We start from the raw sequence: 19,288 nt of genomic DNA, 5'->3' as shown, positions 1-19,288 counted from the left end.
CAAAGTAACTGTGTGTTACAGAGGCAAACAGGGCAGAGTGACTTAAGGCTAAAATCTTCCATCACTGACAATGAAAGGTCATTCAGAAAAAAGATTTAATGCCACTGAAATGATAGTGCAAGTCAAACTGGAAATATTTAATTTATAAAACTTTGATTTATATTGTTCACTCTGTTCTTAGCCTTTTAGAAGTAGCTGACTCACCACTCATCATGTGAAAAGATCAAAAAAGCCAGCCCTGGGCAATAGCCACTATCTCAGGCATTTACCTGAATTATAACCAGCAATCCTACATCATGACCACCACCAGGGTCACCAAGATGACCACTGACTCCACCATTGTCATTACTTCCTCTGCCTTGATCACTGTACACTTTTTTCATATCCCTACCTATTGGATCCTACCTGGCCTGTTAATAGAGGGGAAGGAAATTGCTTGGGGATTTCCTGTACCTTATTGTACTGACCTCAGGCATAAATGAGAATACATTCTTACGAAATTAAAGGTGGCAGGTACATCCCACCATATCTAAACCCGGGAAGATTCTTGGAACATCAGGTCATGATGACTACTGGGAAATATCTTCAGACCAGGAAGCTCAGCGACTGCCCTCCCACCCACCTGCCCATCACAAGGGTGCTCTGATGGATCCCAAGGCAAGTTCTCATCAGTGTGCACTTCAGAAGACAAGGGCTTCCATAAATATCAGAATGAATGTGAAACTCAATGTGTATAAAATATGACAGCAGCTTCAATTTAATTACCCTTTGATCCCTGTGCTTCCAGGCCCCTGGATGACCTGGTTTGCAAGAACATTAATATGCTGAATTATACGATTCTGTTCAACATTCTGGATCTGAAAGTTATTATATACGGTGGTTCCTAAACCTGGCTGATAATAAGAACCACATGAGAAAGGTTAATGTTTTTTGTTTTTGTAAAACAAGTTCCAGAGGCTTCAAATTCTGTAAATTTTACAAGCTTCCCCAGGTGACTCTGATGATTCTCTAGGCTTGAGAACCACAGGACAGAGATGATAATCTTATCTCTTCACCAATCCTGGCACAACGAAACTCCCTGATCTAAGTATACTTTGGCTGATGACAATAGGTCCACTGTGCGGCCAGACCAGGAAATAAGTTCTTCAGAGCCTGAGGTCGAATCCTTGGCTTCTCCCCACTCCACTATGGCCCCACCAGGCAGAAAACTCAATCTAAACTAGATGATGGGGAACCTGGCTGGCTCAGTCAGAAAAGCATGTGACTCTTGATCTTGGGGTTGTGAGTTTTAGCCCCACGCTGGGTGTAGAGATTACTAAAAAAAATAAAATAAAATAAATATAAATAGATAATAAATAAGATAGATGATACTGTGAGCCCACCAGGCCCTGGGACATTGTTGGCATAAGAACTCTTTAGTCATCCAGCCATAATTTTCAGCTGACCAAGAAGATGCTATAGGTCTTTTTTTTTTTTTTTAAGATTTTATTTATTTATTTGACAGAAAGAGAAAAAAGAGAGATAATGAGAGCAGGTACACAAGCAGGGGGAGTGGGAGAGGGAGAAGCAGGCTTCCCACCGAGCAAGGAGCCTGATGCTGGACTCGATCCCAGGACCCTGGGATCAGGACCCGAAGGCAGATGCTTAACGACTGAGCCACCCAGGCACCTGGTGCTAAAGGTCTTATTAGAGCTCCTGAGCTCTGCTAAGGAGGCCCAAGGGTCAAGGCTTCAAAAGGTCTCTAGGATGATCTGCTCATAGCCTGAAAGACTCTCATCCACAAACCATCTTAGATGACTCCATTTAAAACTGTAACCATTGGAGCACCTGACTGGCTCGCTGGGGGAATGTGCAAGTTTTATCTCCAGGTCATAGGTTTGAGCCCCATGTTGGGTGTAGATATTACTTTTAAAAAATAAAATAAAATAAAATTATAAAAAAAAACCTAACCATAATCATCAGAGACTTTAAGAGTTAGGAATAGGCCAAGGTGATGTGAAGATCTAATAATTGTTTTCCAACTCTAAATCTTTTTTTTTAAGATTTTATTTATTTGACAGAGAGGGAGAGAGAGACAGAGTACAAGTAGGGGGAGCAGCAGAGGGAGAGGGAGAAGCAAATGCCCTGCCGGGTAGGGAGCCCAATGTGGACTTGATCCCAGGACCCTGGGATCATGACCTGAGCCGAAGGCAGATGTTTAATCAACTGAGCCACCCAGGCGCCCCCCTAACTCTAAATCTAAATAGGGACATTCTGGCAATGGACTTCATTTTAGACTGCTCCCCTCTCCCAAACAAAAACACTACCCTATTTGTGACTATCCTCAAAAAAAAAAAAAGATATGTTCCCTCTCCACCACTGTCCTCCTCCAACATATGTACCAGCTACTGCCTCTTCGATCATCAAGGAAATCATGTCTCTCCATAGAATAGCCAACAACACAATCCCTAACTCTAGTAGCTTCTTTATATTTTTATTGTGTAGAATGCTACTCAAAGACCTCAAAAAAAATTCCATCTGCCTTCCCAGACTTCCTAGACCATTTATCTAATAGAGCACAAAATTTGGGTTCAGAGATTCTCCACTTGTACAGCTGCTGAGACAGCACTCCTAACAGTTAAAGGCAGATCCAGTTACCATAACAGTTCAATATAATTCCCAGCAACCTCTATCCAGAACGTTCCCTTCCACAACAATTAGGAGCCCATCTGTAGCAGCTATGACTACAGCCATACTATGACTATAACCATACTAAAGACTAGAGGACCTCTGCTAGGAACACTTCTGGAAAACAGAAATAGTCTGCCCCATCACCTGTATTCCAGCACCCCTCTTCCAAGTGCCTCCACCATGTGCTGGCCACCAAGCTCTCATCCCCCGCTTCATACCCCAGGGCCAAGCCTCAGTAAACCAAGATGGAGAAGATGTAGTGGGCTTCCAAGGACATCAAAGCTTGATCCAGTGCTTGGTTCACTAGGAAGAGAGTGGATGAAAGAACAGTGATGAAATTCCGCTTCTTACCTTGGAAACAGATGATAACAGACCACAGAAAGCCAAATGAACAATGGAAATAAAAGGAAACACATCCCACACTGTCCCTTTAAGTGTGCTGACTTTCCTGTGCATTGCTGTAGAGAAGACAAAGGAAAGCGCGGAACTGGCAACAGCATACCTCAAGATTTTCCCCATAATCCCCCCTCACATGCCTGCGCATGGCATTTAGGTAGATCTTCCTCTTTGCTTTGGATTTCTTATTCAAACACAGTAAGTACCACACCATGTCCTTCCATTGTCCCCCCACCACACACACACACACACACACACACACACACACACACACCTTCATCTGTCAGGTCATAGAGACTTAAAAAGGCTGAGCTGGCTACTCTCTTCACTCCTAACCTTTTCCACTAGAGTAGAAAATTGAAAATATAGAATTTTAAAACTATTCTTCATGTGTGAGCAAGATTCTTCCTGCCCAGTTCAATACCTTAGATTCAGGGTAACTTTTGCCATGCCTGACTATGGGTTCCAGGAAAGACCTACACTACAAAGAAGCTCATTTCCTCATATCCAAGAAGGCTAAGCTTTCTTACGGCAGCAATTAACATCCATCTGTGTTCTTCTGTTAATGTGAATCCAGCACATAGGTAAGGACTTGGCAGAGTGACAGAGGGTATCTTTGTCTAGGGGTAAAAGTAACTTATTAAGAAGATATAAAGGGAGACAGACAGGTGTTCTTTGAATTAATGGTAAAAAAAACCGTCTAGAGGTTTTATTTAGTAGTATTATTTTAAATGCGCCGGTTTGGGAAGTTTCTAGTTTTTCAGAGGAAGACCTTTGAATGTAGCCTCAAATCCTGAAGTAGAAGGTAACCTTACTAGAAGCTTTCAAAGACTTCTGAGCTTCGTGCCTGGGTTTAATTATCTCTCACCAGTTGTAAACTTCAACCAAGTTACAGAAGAGCTGCTGCCCTGCTGGCTAAGGCCGGTGAGCAGGCCATTGCTGGAGAGACGGGTAAATCATTCTTGATCTGGCCAAAATTCTCATCACGCTTTACAGCCATTGATCCATGGAAAACAAATTAATAGCACAAGTAAGAAGGCGAGGCATACAATGTGGGTTATTTGCCAAGTGGCCACAGCTCCGGCAGGCATGCATTTGGTGATTGATGTCTATTCTGGACATGCTTTTAGCATTTAAAGCTGGCCCATGAATCCAGTGGCTGGGACTCCAAGCAACTCTCCTTTTGGGCCACCCTGCACATCGAATCATCACAGTTCGGTCCCCTTCCCCTGGAATCCTTCATTAAGCCCTTGAATAAGATGATGCAATTTTTTTTTTTTTTTAAGATTTTATTTATTTGACAGAGAGAGAGAGAGGGAACACAAGCAGGGGAGTGGGAGAGGGAGAAGCAGACTCCCCACTGAGCAGGGAGCCTGATGTGGGGCTCAATCCCAGGACCCTGGGATCACGCCCAGAGCTGGAGACAGACACTTAACCAACTGAGCCACCCAGGAGCCCCAGGATGATGCAATTTTATATGAAAACCACTAAACACAATTTCCACAGGACCCATTTCACATAATATAGGTAACTCAGGTATTTTAATGTCTAAATAAGGCCCAATGGAAATGAGACTCTTAAGATTTTTAAATTTTAGGACATATTAGCAAAAATTGTGCTCAGGATGAGAGTACCCACATGAACTAGAATAAAATGGGAAAATAACCAGGAAACCAGACTTATGAGATGGCAAATTAGCTGACATCTGTTCAACTTGGCAGGGCTCCTTGAGGTAAGGCTGGCACCTGGCACAGCCAAAGAGGCTTGTTGATTAAATGAGCCTAAATCACCAGCCCGATCTTGGATAATAAACCTCCTCTTGTTTCTTTGGGCCGTACCCCCAACTCCACTGATTATTGCCAGATAGGCCTTGGCCCTGCCCTGAACCGTGCTTTCACAATCCTGGCCATGACTTTGGATCCTCCCAATGACTACCTTGCATCTCTGACCTGGCGATGACTCCACGGACTACATGGTTCAAGCACCCTCCTACCTTGACTATGTTCCCGGGCTCTCCTTCCAATACCACCTTTAACCACGGAGCTCCCCCCTGGTTCAGCCCAACAGCAGCTACCTGTGGAATTTGAAAGGCACTGGGGAAGTCTCCCTCCTCTTTCCTTGCTTCTCTATAGAAGCTTTCCTAACATGTTCATGTAGAATTAGCAACTCCTTCTTTTATGCTCCCACTGTACCCTTGTAAATTTTTTTTAATTAATTGATTTACTTATGTGGTTATTTCCCCTACTCAACAACTTCTTCTTCTTCTTCTTCTTTTTACTTTATTTTTAGAGAGAGTGTGTGTGCAAGTGGGGAGAGAGGGGCAGCGGGAGATGGAGAGAGAGAGAATCTCAAGCAGGCTCCACGCCCAGTGCAGAGCCCGAGGTAGGGCTCAGTCTCAGGACCCTGAGATCATGACCTGAGCCGAAATCAAGAGTTGGATGCCTAAATGACTGAGCCACCCAGGTGCCCCTCCCCTACTCAACTTCTTACTGGCAGATACTAAGTATCGTTTAACTTTTTTATTTCCCCATTGTCTTGTACAGGACATTCATTCATGGTCCATCATAAGTCATAATAAATGCTTGATGAATGAATGAATGAATGAATGAATGAAAGTTTTCATAATACAGTCATCTTTTCCCCAACACCAAGCCGAAATTCTGTTAGCACTTGAATCATTTTCACTTAAATCACCCTAAAGTTACTGCTATGTCTATCATTCATGGAAAATATCACATCTACTTATAGGAATGTCATTTGAACTTTCTAAGTTCTCCACCCAAGATAAGAACATTGAGTTCATATAGTATATTTTTCCTTATGTGTTTTTTTTGCAATGATTAATTATAACTGACATTCAGGACCTACTGTGCCCCAGGCACTGTTCTTAGTACTTACATATATTAACTTCATAAATCATTACTACAACACTATGGAGTAGGTACTGTTGCTATCTTGAAGAAAGGAAATCTAGGATGGTTCATACACTTTTTCAAGTGGATAAAGCTACTAAGTGACAGAACCAGAAATCAAACTAGTAGCTGATTCCAGAGCCCCACTCTTCCCCACAACATTGTCCGCCTCTGGGAATAATCTGTTCATCTACCCAAAGCACCAGACAATAAAGACATACCTTCAAAGCTGTAAAGAGAGAAGTGGAGATGCTGAAAAGCAAAGTTATGGAGTATGAAGGCAAGCCCAAAGTCTAAATGTGTAAGCCCAAACAGATTCCAGTGTCTCTGTTCTCTTTCTTTTTATGTTTACCCTTGAGCTTGTTTTCTTATTTTTCCTCTTTAGTCTAGTTGACCTGCCTTATATTATTCTCTTGGACATCTGACACAAGAAATGCACAGGAGAAGGGGAAGGCACATGGATTTAAGGTAAAAACATAAATTGAGGAGAAGGATACTGAGGACCGTCAGTGTGTAGTACCTCCTGCCCCAACTATCCCCATTATAGCCAGCACCCTCTGACATTTTCAAGAGCACTGCCCTACAACTCACAGAAAAAAAAAAAAAAAGAAGAATGGCCAACAAATATATGAAAAGATATTCAACTTCATTAGTAATCAGGCAACTAAAAATTAAAGCATCAATGAGGTTCTATTTCATATCCATCAGATTGACAAAAATTTAATTTTTTTAAAAAAGATTTTATTTATTTGACAGAGAGAGAGAGAGAGCAGGAACACAAGCAGGGGGAGTGGGAGAGGGAGAAGCAGGTTTCCCTCCAAGCAGGAGCCCGATGCGGGGCTCGATTCCAGGACCCTGGGATCATGACCTGAGCCGAAGGCAGACGCTTAATGACTGAGACACCCAGGCGCCCAGATTGACAAAAATTTAAGTCTGATAACACTAACTATGGGGAAATAGGAACTTTCAACCCCTGCTGATGAGCATATAAATTAATATATACAACCACATCAGAGAGCAATTTGGCAGTATCTAGTGAAGTTGAAGATTTAAGATACCCTGTGTCCCCAGAAATTCTGCTTCTATGTATATCCCGAGATAAACTCTCCCACAGGCATATTCGAGGATGTTATTGTGTTGCAATAGAGAAAAACGAGAAACATAATTTACATTAATAAGAGAATACATAAATATATTCATGTATATGCAAATGATGGACTACTATGTACCAGTAAAGTCAGAAAACTTGATATATCAATATAGACAGATTCCAAAAACAAAATGTTCAGTGAGAAAAGGAAGTTAGTGGATGAGATGCCATACAGTATGATAACATTTATAAACACTTTGAAAACATACAACAATTCTAAGTATTTTTCATAGATACATACATATAAAACATAAGTGTAAAAATATGCACAGGGAGAATACATCAACATTGGAGCAGTGGTTGCTTCTAGAATGAGAGAGGTCAACAGGGCTAGTATAGAGAACAAAGAGGACCATATGCTTAATATTTTCTTTTTAAAAATGGCCTAAGGCAAATATGACAAAATAATAAAAATCTGTGAATTTTAGATAGTGACAGATGTTTGTAACATTACCCTTTTTTGTTTTTCTGTGTGTTTAAAATATTTCACTGAAAAAATCAAACATTTCCCTATACTAAACAGTCTCAAAGGGGTTAAACACAGAGTCTAGGAAGAGAAGCTGCAATTAAGGGCAAAGAGGCTTGAGGACATAAATGGACCCAGACAGCACCAGTGCTCCAGAGACTGAATTATGCCAAAGCTCAGCTATGCATCACCTAGAGGAGAGGGTGGTTCCTCTTCAAGGCCAGTCGTGGTTATTTCCCAGCAAGAAAGATAGTTTGGATGTCAGACAACCTTTTATTTCTCTTAAAGTCAGGTAGAGTTTCTATGATTCACGTTCTAACAGTGCTTGTCTTTGGTAAATCTTGCCACCCACACAGGTACAAGACTAACAGTATTAAAGAAAATTCAATTTCCAGTGAAATACAGTAGGCACAGACTACAGAACAAAATTCCTTAAAGCAAGCCAAACCAAATCCTTTTGGTTGCAAAATTCTTATTTCCTTTGTGGTCTTTCCTGACATCCAGATTCTTGTTGTTAACAGACTTCAAAAATATATCTTTTGAGGACTTGGGAGCCAACTTGAAGAGTTGTCCCAAAGATGAGACAATTTTAGGATGAATAAGGGTAATATCTATGGGAGGTCTGAACACATCAATAATGTTGAAATTCATGAGTTCATTATCACATACATACGTGTGTGCGTGCACACGCGTGCACACACACACAGCTAGTTGGTCACCTTGGAGATGCTATTCATTTTGAAAATTAGTAAGTAAAAGGAAAGAATTCTTTAACCTGCCTTTCCTATATGAACTATATACTACATAATCAAAGAACAGATGACGTAAAATTTCTCTTTATAAATGATTTCCAACAAATAAATGAAGAAGAAACGCGAGGATGGGAATATTACTTTTTGCAACCCCTAAAGATTAAATCATCTGAACATTAAGCATCTATAGTGGCTCAGGGCATAAAAGAGAGACAATAGGACATTATGTGCCTCCTAATGAAGAATATACCCCCAACTCTGAAATGATCTTACTAAAACAATTAAATCTGAGTCTGACTAAGCCTCAAGAACCAAATACCGATTTATAGGAATAACAGAGAGCAGACGAACATGTTCAAAAGGGAGTATAATCAGCAAATCCAGGCTGTGGGCAGCTATAGGAGTGATCATCATGTTTCTAGAACAAATAAGCAAAGAGAAAAACAAGAGAGATAAAGAGGAAACCTGTAAATTAAGACTCAAAAATCAAGCCTTAAAACAAAAACACGCAAAACTACAGAATTCAGTTTCAAGTCTAGCACACTTGGGCTATAAAACTGTAAGGAAAAATAAGGAGGCAAATATCATAAAGTCAAGATAGTGCTTAGTCTTGAGGGAAGGATGAGTTGAGACTGGGACAGAACATATGTAGGCAAGTCTCTGTCTTCTGATATGAATGGTGATTTCAGGAATGTTAGCCTTATAATTCACTAAGCTGTATGAACCATTGGTTAAAGACAAAAAGCCTGTAGAACATAAATATTGCAATATAACAAGGTGGTGGGGTGAAAAAACTATAATAATACTAATTTGCCTCGTGTAGAACTTCAATAGATCTGTAAATTGCATGATTCTTATCAAAAGCTTTGAAGGCACATCAAGTAATTACAAAAGCTGTTAAAAGAGGGAGTATAGTGGCAATTGTTTTCCCTTTGCTGGAATGTAATTTAATTCATTGGATGTAAATACTGTGCATACCTGCCATGTGTTATTTACCAAGAGAAGTTTGAAACCTTGTCTCCTATCCTGTCATTAAGAAACAAAAAATTAAAAGATAAACACAAATCTGTTGATATCTTAAGCTGCAAAAATGCAAGAATTCCACACATTAGGTCATGAAAAGAACCTGAGCTCTTTCCGATGATACAGGAGAAAATTAAATTTCACTTTCACACTTTAGTATGTACTTGGCCTCAAAGCCAAACACTGTGTATAATATGTCACATCCTAATTTATTAGGAAAAATCATACTTAATACAGAATTAAAAGTAAATTAAACAGCATGCATTCATTGTTAATTGGGGAATAGGTAAGATTTGTCTCCATATATTACTGACATTAAGGAGTGTATTTAAAATAAACTCTGTAATACCATAGTTATATATTTTTGCTTTAGTTCACTCAATTACAGTATAGCATAAAAGTGATTTTAAAAATCCAAAAAGGATTTGCAAGATTATATATTTCTATAAAAGGGTTCCAGAATTTTTTTTTAAAGGCAGAGCTAAGAAGAGTCTGGCAAATGCCGGTCTCTAGAATAATAACTCTTCTCTTAACTTGTATAGAGAATCTTTCATAATCTGATCCTACCTGCCCTTTACCTTCTTCCTATTCCAGCTATTTTATCCCCACAAATTTCTTGGGCCCTAAAACCTCTCTAACACTAAATGTCATACTAGTTTCCAAACCTGCCCAATCTCTCCACAGCTCTTTCATTTGCATTTGCTCTTTCCCGACATTTTTCTCTAATTCCAACTATCAACCTCCTATTCGTATATTGGGTCCCTGTGCAAATGTCTGTTTTTCCTGTTTTTGCCTGATGGAGCGAGTCAGTCTCTCCTCTGTTCCCTCAACCTGTGTCTTGACTTCTGTTACTACAAATATAGCACCATATTGTAATTTATCCCTTAGAACATCTGCATCCACCCAGGGTTGTCAGGTAAAACACAGGGTGCCTAAATTTGAATTTCAGCTAAGCAACAAATAATTTTTCAGTAGAAGTATATCCCATGCAATATTTGGGACATACTTATGCTAAAAATTTTTATTTGTTGTTTGTCTGGAATTCAAAGTTAACTAGGCTCTCTATATTTTTATGTGCTAAGTCTGGCAACCCTAGTCTCCACCATAAGACCATAAGCAACTTAAAACTATGTTTTCTTATGATGCCATTTTGGGGTATGTGTGTGTGTGTGTATGTATGTCTATGTGTGTGTACACATGTGTATGATTATCCACATTCTAGAAGGATACAAAGGAAACTACTAATAATGGTTATCTCTGAGAAGAAGTCTTGAGCTTGGAGAAACAGTGACTTTTTCTTCTGTACTCTTTAACTTTCTATCATTAACATATATTAATATTGCAATAAGAATTCATTTTTTAAAAAAGATCATAAGCAAGTCAGGAGTAGGAAAAATTATTCTTCTTTATATCCACATAATGGTTGGCATATTTCCATAGTTTTCAGCAAATGTGAGTTGAATAAATGATGATTGAAGTGGGACTCTTAGGAGAGCACTTTGTGAAATCTACACTGCAATTTGTTCAGCAAATACCTATCGGGCACTTACAGGGGCCCATGCACTGTTCTAGCAGCAGCAATAAAGCGCTTTTAAATATGCACCAACAATCTAATGTTGCAGCTTTTAAATAATGCTTCCTGGGCTCTCAACTAATGGATTGTCAGGAAGTTGAATGGTTGTGTCCAGTCCTTGATTGTATGGTTTCATTTTCCTCGTTGACCATGAACCAGGCAAAGACCCACTCATTCTTGTGGTGTTTACATCCTGATGGAGATAGATGTAAAAATGATAGAAAGTAAACAAATATGTCAATAAGATAATTGCAGATAGTTATAAAAGTGTTCTAAAAACAACCAAGCAGGTTAAGGTGATGAAGAGTGAAGGTGTCTCTGAGGAGGTGTTATTTGAGATGAGATCTCACTGATGAGAAGGAGTCAGTTGTGACAATCTGGGGAAAGAATTTCAAATTAAATGCAAAGCAAAACAATGCCGGTGAGGAGGAGCAAGCTAGTAGTGTTCGAGAAATAGAAAAAAAGACTGCAAACAGTGCCAGAGTTTCGCAAAAGACGATACAGGCATATGAAAACATGCTATCGGGCGCCTGGGTGGCTCAGTTGGTTAAGCGACTGCCTTCGGCTCAGGTCATGATCCTGGAGTCCCGGGATCGAGTCCCGCATCGGGCTTCCTGCTCAGCGGGGAGTCTGCTTCTCCCTCTGACCCTACCTCCCTCATGCTCTCTCTATCTCATTCTCTCAAATAAATAAATAAAATCTTTAAAAAAAAAAAAATGAAAACATGCTATCGTTAGCATGCAGACAAATGTAGATGAAGACCACAATCAGATACCTCTACACAGCCACTAGAGTAACAAACATTTTTAAATCTGGGGGTGACCTTGAGCCTTCAGAAGAGCGATCGATGGTGAGTCTCTGGAGGCTGTGTGTCTTGTGCGGTGCACAAGGGGACCAAGTTCTGTCTCCATGAATCCCAGTGGCCAGACCTGCTCATGTCTCAGCATTTGTCCACAACAAACCTATCCCAGGATGGTGTAGAACACAGCACAGTGACCTGTCACCAAACCACCGTTCGGGTTCTAAGGCTGCCTCTCTCCACCGGACTGGTGAGAGGGCGGTCAGTGTTTTGCTCTTGGGCCTAATTCCAGCTGCTTATTTGAATCCTGGCTCTGGGACCTTGGACAAATGGTTACTATGTTGAAGGGGACGCTTTGCAGGAAGCTGCCGGGGCAGGCGTTTTGGCACTCTCTGCTCCCATCCTCACTGGGCTTTGTTATTTCAACTATCATGATGTGGGCGTCTGCAAAGCTCTTGCCATGCTCTGGAAGCTCTGCCCTTTTTGACTTACAACCTTTTGAGAATGGATTATACACCTCTTTGCTTCTGCTTGGTCATGCCGTTCAACTCACAATAAGGAGGAAATAACAGATAAGCCCACGGGTAAGACAGGCCTCTTCTGATCACCTGGTTATTTTTTAGAATTTAGTCTCTGAGGAAAAGGTTCTAGAGGAATTGTATCCAAGAAATTTGGAGACTGAGTTCCTTATTCTGCTGAGTTTATGGCGCTGTCTCCCAGCTTCTCACAAAACTCACAGTATAACTAAACACTATATATGAGCTTTTGCCTTTTAGTTTATCAAATTCGTGAAGGGAATTCAGCTTTATTACTATCAATACCTGATCAAACTTCTGTTTTTGTCCTGAGAATGGTGGAGAAAGGGCAAGACTGTTAATTCACAAGTAAAGACTTTGCAGAAAATCAGTCAGTGTTTAATTTTTGAAAACTTCTCTCTCTACTCAGTTGATACCAGTTACTGATGGTTATATGTCCTAGGGAAACTAAAATTAGGAAATACTGATATTTCACATTACTAATTTCTAAATCCCAGGAAGAAGAGCCTAGAGAAGCTCCATGTAGGGAAGAGGTTCCCTTAGAGATGTCTCAAAATATTACAGATTCTAAACTGAAACTTAATCCTCAAATGTGTTTATTTTACTTGTCCTAAAATGATCTGTCCACAAATATCAAACTGTAAGTAATAAATTGTTATTTTCCCACTGTAGGAATTTCTTTTTTTTTTTTTTTTAAGATTCTATTTATTTATTTGTCAGAGAGAGAGAGAGAACGAGCAAGCACAAGTAGGGGGCGAGGCAGGCAGAGGGAGAAGCAGGCTCCCCACTGAGCAGGGAGCCCGATGCAGGACTCATCCTAGGACCTTGGGATCATGACCGAGCCGAAGGCGGTTGCTTAACCGACTGAGCCACCCAGGCGTCCCACTGTAGGAATTTCTAATGTGAAAATAAAGATTTTTTTTAAATAAAATGCTATATAATAAAATTTTTTTTTAAATTTTACATCCAACAATATCAAGTGTTGGTGAGGATGTGAAAGAACTGAAAATCTCATACCCCGCTAGTGGGCATACACAATGGTAGAACCACTACAAATAACGTTGTTCTTACAAAGTTAAACATACATTTACCGTACAGTCATATGTATTTGTATGTGTGTGTGCATATATATATATTTATATATACATGTGAGTATATATGTGTGTGTATATACCAAAGAGAAATGAAAATACATGTCCACACAAGAACTGCACACAAATGTTCATATCAGCTTTATTGACAGTAGCAAAACATTGGAAACAGCCCAAATTTCCAACAGCAGGTGAATGGATCAACTAATTGGGGTCTATCTGTACAGTGGAATACAACACAGCTATCAAAAGGAACAAAATATGGATATACATACCAACATAGATCAATCTCAAGACCGATATGCAGAGCCCCATAAGCCAGGCACCAAAGAGTTCAAACTGCATGATTCCATTTAGGTGGAACTTTGGAACAGGCAAAACTAATTTATAGTGACCAGCAGTAACTGGGGACAAAAGTGGTGGTGGCGTGGGGAAATTAACCACAAAGGGCATGAGAGAACTTTTTGAGGTGAGGGAAATATTCTTTCTTGATTGTGGTGATGGTGATAGCAGTGTATACATTTGTCAAAACCCAACAAACTTGGGTTCAATATGAGTACATTTTATTTTCTGTGAATTATAGTTCAATAAAGCTGATATTTTAAAAAGTGCTAGAAGAAACTATGTATGAAAAGTGCTGAAAAGATTCGGTGCTAAAAAGGTGGGGGGAAAATTGGCATGTCTCCTGGAAGAAGGATTTTGAAGAGGAGAGAAGCCAGCCCAAGGAGAGGAAAGCACAGGAACAAAGCACAAGAGTAAGGAATTCACACAGTGGGGGAGAAAAAGAGGTTATTACTTTATCAAAAAATTAACTTTGAAGTAAAGTAATATTGCTGAGGATTTGGGCTCTTATTTTTATTACTTTCTCGACATTGTTTAGCAGCAATAAGGCACTTTTAAAAATGCACCAATGATTTAATATTGCTGCTTTCAAATGATGTTTCTCAAGCTTTTGCTTAATGGATTTTAAGGAGGTTGAATGGTTGTATCTAGTCCTTGACCTACACCGTTTAATTATCCTTATCGACTGACTCATGAAATTCTATCATGTGCAGTGGCATGCTATAAATGAAGCTTTGTTCCTTTTGTGAAATTGAGAGCTCCCTGCCGTTCCTCCTCACTCGTGATCAAGAACTGGACTGCATCTTCTCCCACTGCCTGAGACACAAGTCTAACAAGACAAATGACCATGAAAAAGACATCTTGATATTCTATCAAAAATCCACATGAAAGCGCCTCTCATATAATGTATTTTTTAAAAAATACGCAATGGGGGGCACCTGACTGGTTCAGTTGGAAGAGCATATGACTTGTGATCTTGGGGTTGTGGGTTCAAGCCCCATGTAGGGTGTAGAGATTACTAAAAATAAATCAATAAATCAATAAAAATAAAAATACACAATGAAACCAGATTTTAGAATCAGGGCCAGCCACACCAGCTGGGAGGTGGGAGATGATTTCTGGACATTTGGAAGACGAGGTTGCCTCTTAAAATGTATCCCTTCCCCTGAATGGTAGTCAAGAATCTGCAAGAAAGTGCCATTCCTGTAACTTGAGGCATTTAGGAGACTTTAAGGTCCCTTGGGACCTGAGTATTTTAACCTTCTAAATCAGCACTTGAAAACTTAAGTTTCAGGGGCTAAAACAGACCTGTATATGGGTCTTACTTAGACCTCCTAGTGTTACATTCGTGTGCATGTGTGTATATATATATGTATATATACACACTTTTTAGGAATGTATGTGTGTATATATACATATGTATTTAGAAAGAGTATGAAAGACTCAATGGCGGTTATCCTCTCTAGCTCACCTGCCCAAGTAAACTCTTCCTTTCACTGTCTTTAGTCTTTTTTTCTTATAATTCTGTTAGTTTTAGAAAACTGATAATATAAATGATTCTTGCCAGATAAATACAAGTTAATTGTGTCCAGTGAAATGCAATTGATTGTTGGATCGATGAATAAATAGATCCACTTGGTGGGTAGATCTGTTTTGCCTCTATTTGGAAATGCATTTCAAAAGTCTTTATTCCCTGAAAGTCTCTGCGCGTTAAACTGTCTCTTGAACTGGTTGTAACATCTTACTGGTTCCCTCATTAATGAGTTAGACAAAATATTTGACACATGTACATTTTATAGTTGATTTTATCTTTTTAAAAAATCATCTCTTGAAGATGATGGACTCTGAAAAACAAACTTAGGGTTCTAGAGGGGAGGGGGGTGGGAGGATGGGTTAGCCTGGTGATGGGTATTGAGGAGGGCACGTTCTGCATGGAGCACTGGGTCTTATGCACAAACAATGCATCATGGAACACTATATCTAAAACTAATGATGTAATGTATGGGGATTAACATAACAATAAAAAATTTTTTAAAAAATCATCTCTTGAATACACATAATTTGGGATCTCAAGAGGAGAAAGTTGAGTGAATCATTACACAATCGCTATTCATGACGCATTGTCATCTTTGACTCTTGTAAGGTTCCTTTTTTGTTTGTTTTCATAATTTCCTTTTATCCTTATACCTCCCAGTCTTTCCCTGCCACAACCCTGGACAACTGTTTTCATGTGTATAATACATATCTTTTTCTTTGAATGTGTTCGTGTGTTGTTTTTTTTAATTGAGGTAAGGCATATATGTTAAAGTCCATAAAGTATTTTAATCTTAGGTATAGAACTCAATCTCCATGTAATCGCCACCCAGACATAGAATATTTCCAACACGCTGTAAGGTCCCGGGCCCCTTCTCAGGCAGGACTGGCAGGCAAAACAACTAGCACCTGCCCCTCCCCCTCACAGGTGCCACCGTTCAGGATCTACCTCTATAGATTAGTTCTACCTGTTCTTGAACATATCGTACAGTATGGGCTCTGCTGCATCTGCCTTTTTTCATTCACCGTTATGCCTGTAAAATTCATCCATGTAGGAGTAGCTTATTCATTTTTTACTGCTGAGTAGTGTTCATTTTATAAATATACCACAAGGTATTCATTCTCTTGTTGCAGGTGAGAACCCAAACCATTTACATTCATACGGCTTACTGTCTACATAACATGACTCTACTATTCCAACGGCATTAACAGTAGGATTTTATTATTTTATTTTATTTTTTTAAAGATTTTATTTGTTTGTCAGAGAGAGAGAGAGAGCACAGGCAGGGGGAGCTGCAGGCAGAGGGAGAAGCAGGTTCCCCACTGAGCAAGGAGCCTAATGTGGGGCTCGGACCCAGGATCCCAGGATCCAGGACTCGATCGCTTAACCGACTGAGCCACCCAGGCGTCCCATGGATTTTGTTATTTTAGTAAACTCTTGTGCAAGAAGATAAAAGTTGTAAGCCACTTTTTGTTCATTCCAGGAACTTCCTGAAAGAAACTCATTAAACAATAATTCATACTTCTAATTGATTTAAACCCTTTGCCGTGTGGTGTCCATCAGTCCTAAACTAGTATATCATTACGCTTACCTACTTTTAACCAAGATCCCCTCCCTTATGTTGAAAGACTCACCTTAGAGCACACTTCAAAATTTCAATAACTATCTTGGCCCTTCCCACTGTGAGATACTACAAAGATTTTGTCAGGGTCATTCTTGACTCAGTTTTGTCTCAAAAATAGGTGATTTTGGTGATAATTTAGGGAACCAGCATTCAACAAGGAGCATTTGGCTTGTTTCTCATTTTTGGCTTTTATGAGTAAAACTGCTTTGAACATTCTTATACTTGATTCTTTATGGACGTATCCACTCATTTTTATTAGGTAGATAGCTAGGAGTGGGTTTGTGTGCTTGTAGTCTAATTTACCTAAATGGTGTCATGTTATATGCCTCCTTTAAAAATTTTGGAGATTTCACATAAAATTGAGCTTTCCAGCTTTTCCTGAAAAATTGAAAGAACTGGCAATACCAGGTCAGCATGCCCTTTCTTGTCACAGTTGACTGGAGCTGAGAAGGAGCTATCCACCCTCTCCTTGTTTAAGTCATTTGTCTGCTCCAGTGGGAATTTTAGTTGGTAACCTCCGTTCTAACTATAGGCCTTGGAAGGGCAAGTCTCTAAGCACCCATTAATTTTTTTACAGATAACGAAGAGGAGGTTTTACTAGAAAGGAATAGGACCATCAGGGCCTAAGGAAGGAGACCCCTCTGCCAGTGACGCTGGGAGGCAGCAAGGACAGAAAGCAAAGATGCCTTAGGACATCTTGATTTATTTTGCAATTCTCTCCAGAAAGAGACTGGCAATGGCAAAAGGAGAAGCAAGAAAATAGAAAAAGACCTGAGTCGGTCTCCCTTATTTGTTATCATCATAAGGCACATTTATGGAACATTTTTTGCATATAGGGTGTTGCAGATGCAAAGAAGAATTAAAATAGCTCCCTACTGCTGAATCAAAAGGGTTTAACCTAACCTAGAGTATTTAATGTTATAAAAAAAAAGAAATTAGCCATTGAAGACCAATAATACAGCTTCTCTATTATGCTGGTAGGTATACGAGCAGAGCAGAACAGAAATCAAATGCACTTCCACACAGTCAAGGGGGCCCATTGGCTCCAAGGGCTGGACAAGACTCTGTGCTAATTGAAGAAATCTTTTACTGCTCAGAATGGGTTTTGTTTTGTTTTCCAGCCGAGAAAGAGAATGTCTGTGTTTGGGAGGTATGTCTGTACTTTGTATAATTAACAAAAGGAAGTGGTTTGTCTGTACCTCATACTGGAAATTGCAAAAGGGAAGCCACTTCTTCCCCTCATTCAGGGGAAGGAGAAATTAACTCTTTACTTCCCTTCCTTAAAAACTTGTGCTAAGGGCGCCTGGGTGGCTCAGTAGGTTAAGCGTCTGCCTTTGGCTCAGGTCATGATCCTGGGGTCCTGGGATTGAGTTCCGGGTTGGGCTCCCTGCTCAGCGGGGAGTTTGCTTCTCCCCTGCCCTCTGCCCCTCCCCCCTGCTCGTGCTTGCGTGCTCTCTCTCTCTCTCAAATAAATGAATAAATAAAAATCTTTTAAAAAACAGAAAACAAAAAACCTTGTGCTAAAATTGCTTAGCCCTTTCATAAATGAAATTTGACTCGACCTGTTTGGCTTGGTGTGATGGTCTTAGGACAACTGAATGATCCATGGGGCAAAAAAGGGAGGCTTTAACCACCCATCCTCATGGCAGCTCAGCCCATCATGTGCACTGAACCTTAGAAACATCAGCACTGGGCGCCTGGGTGGCTCAGATGGTTAAGCATCTGCCTTCTGCTCTGGTCGTGATCTCCAGGTCTTAGGCTCAGCGGGGAGTCCGCTTCTCCCTCTCCCTCTGCCTCTCCCCCATGCTCATGATCGCTCTCTCTCTCCCTCCCTCTCTGTCTCAAATGAATAAATAAAATCTTAAAAAAAAAAAGAAAAGAAAGAAATTTCAACACTGCACACATAAGGAGAGTAGCTAACAAACAGAATGAAAGACCTAGATGCTGGGAGAAGCTCTAGGAATATGGAAGCTTCTGCTTGTCCCTGTAGCTGAGAGGACACTGCCTTCTGAAAGGGGAAGGGAGGGAGACCGTCTGGGTGGCACTTGTATTGTTTAAGAGTCAAATACATCATACCCACCATCATTTGTCAAAGAGCTCGATGTGAATCAAATGACTCCATCAGATGTCTGTCATGAAGACAGATAGATGAGAGAGCTTTTCACACCAGACTAATTGATAGCTGTCCAGAACAACCTTGGGTTTTGCAGGCAGCGTTTGACTTCCAGGTGTTCAAAATGTGTGATCCTCAATTTTTCAGGCCAGAAGCCTGTTGTTTTTAGCTTTTTCTCCAGAGCAGTGCGGGTCCACCATGCTCCAAAACAGCTGGAGTTGAGAGGGCTGAGTCTCCACCTCCAATCTCTACTCTGCCTTTTTCTCTGATCCTCTACGATGACTTCCCAGGTTGCCAGGATGCCTGC

The 19,288-nt window shown here is 40.2% G+C and overlaps 1 pseudogene; it reads left to right on the top strand.

Moving 5' to 3' along the window:
• Positions 1 to 11,789: 11,789 nt before the first annotated feature.
• On the top strand, positions 11,790 to 12,228 carry LOC116635237 (annotated as a pseudogene).
• Positions 12,229 to 19,288: the final 7,060 nt, after the last annotated feature.

Source organism: Phoca vitulina, unplaced genomic scaffold (genome assembly GCF_004348235.1).
Source record: "Phoca vitulina isolate PV1807 unplaced genomic scaffold, GSC_HSeal_1.0 scaffold10, whole genome shotgun sequence".
NCBI lineage: Eukaryota > Metazoa > Chordata > Mammalia > Carnivora > Phocidae > Phoca > Phoca vitulina.
The sequence above is the reverse complement of the archived record's forward strand: the minus strand, read 5'-3'. Positions and strand labels throughout refer to the sequence as shown.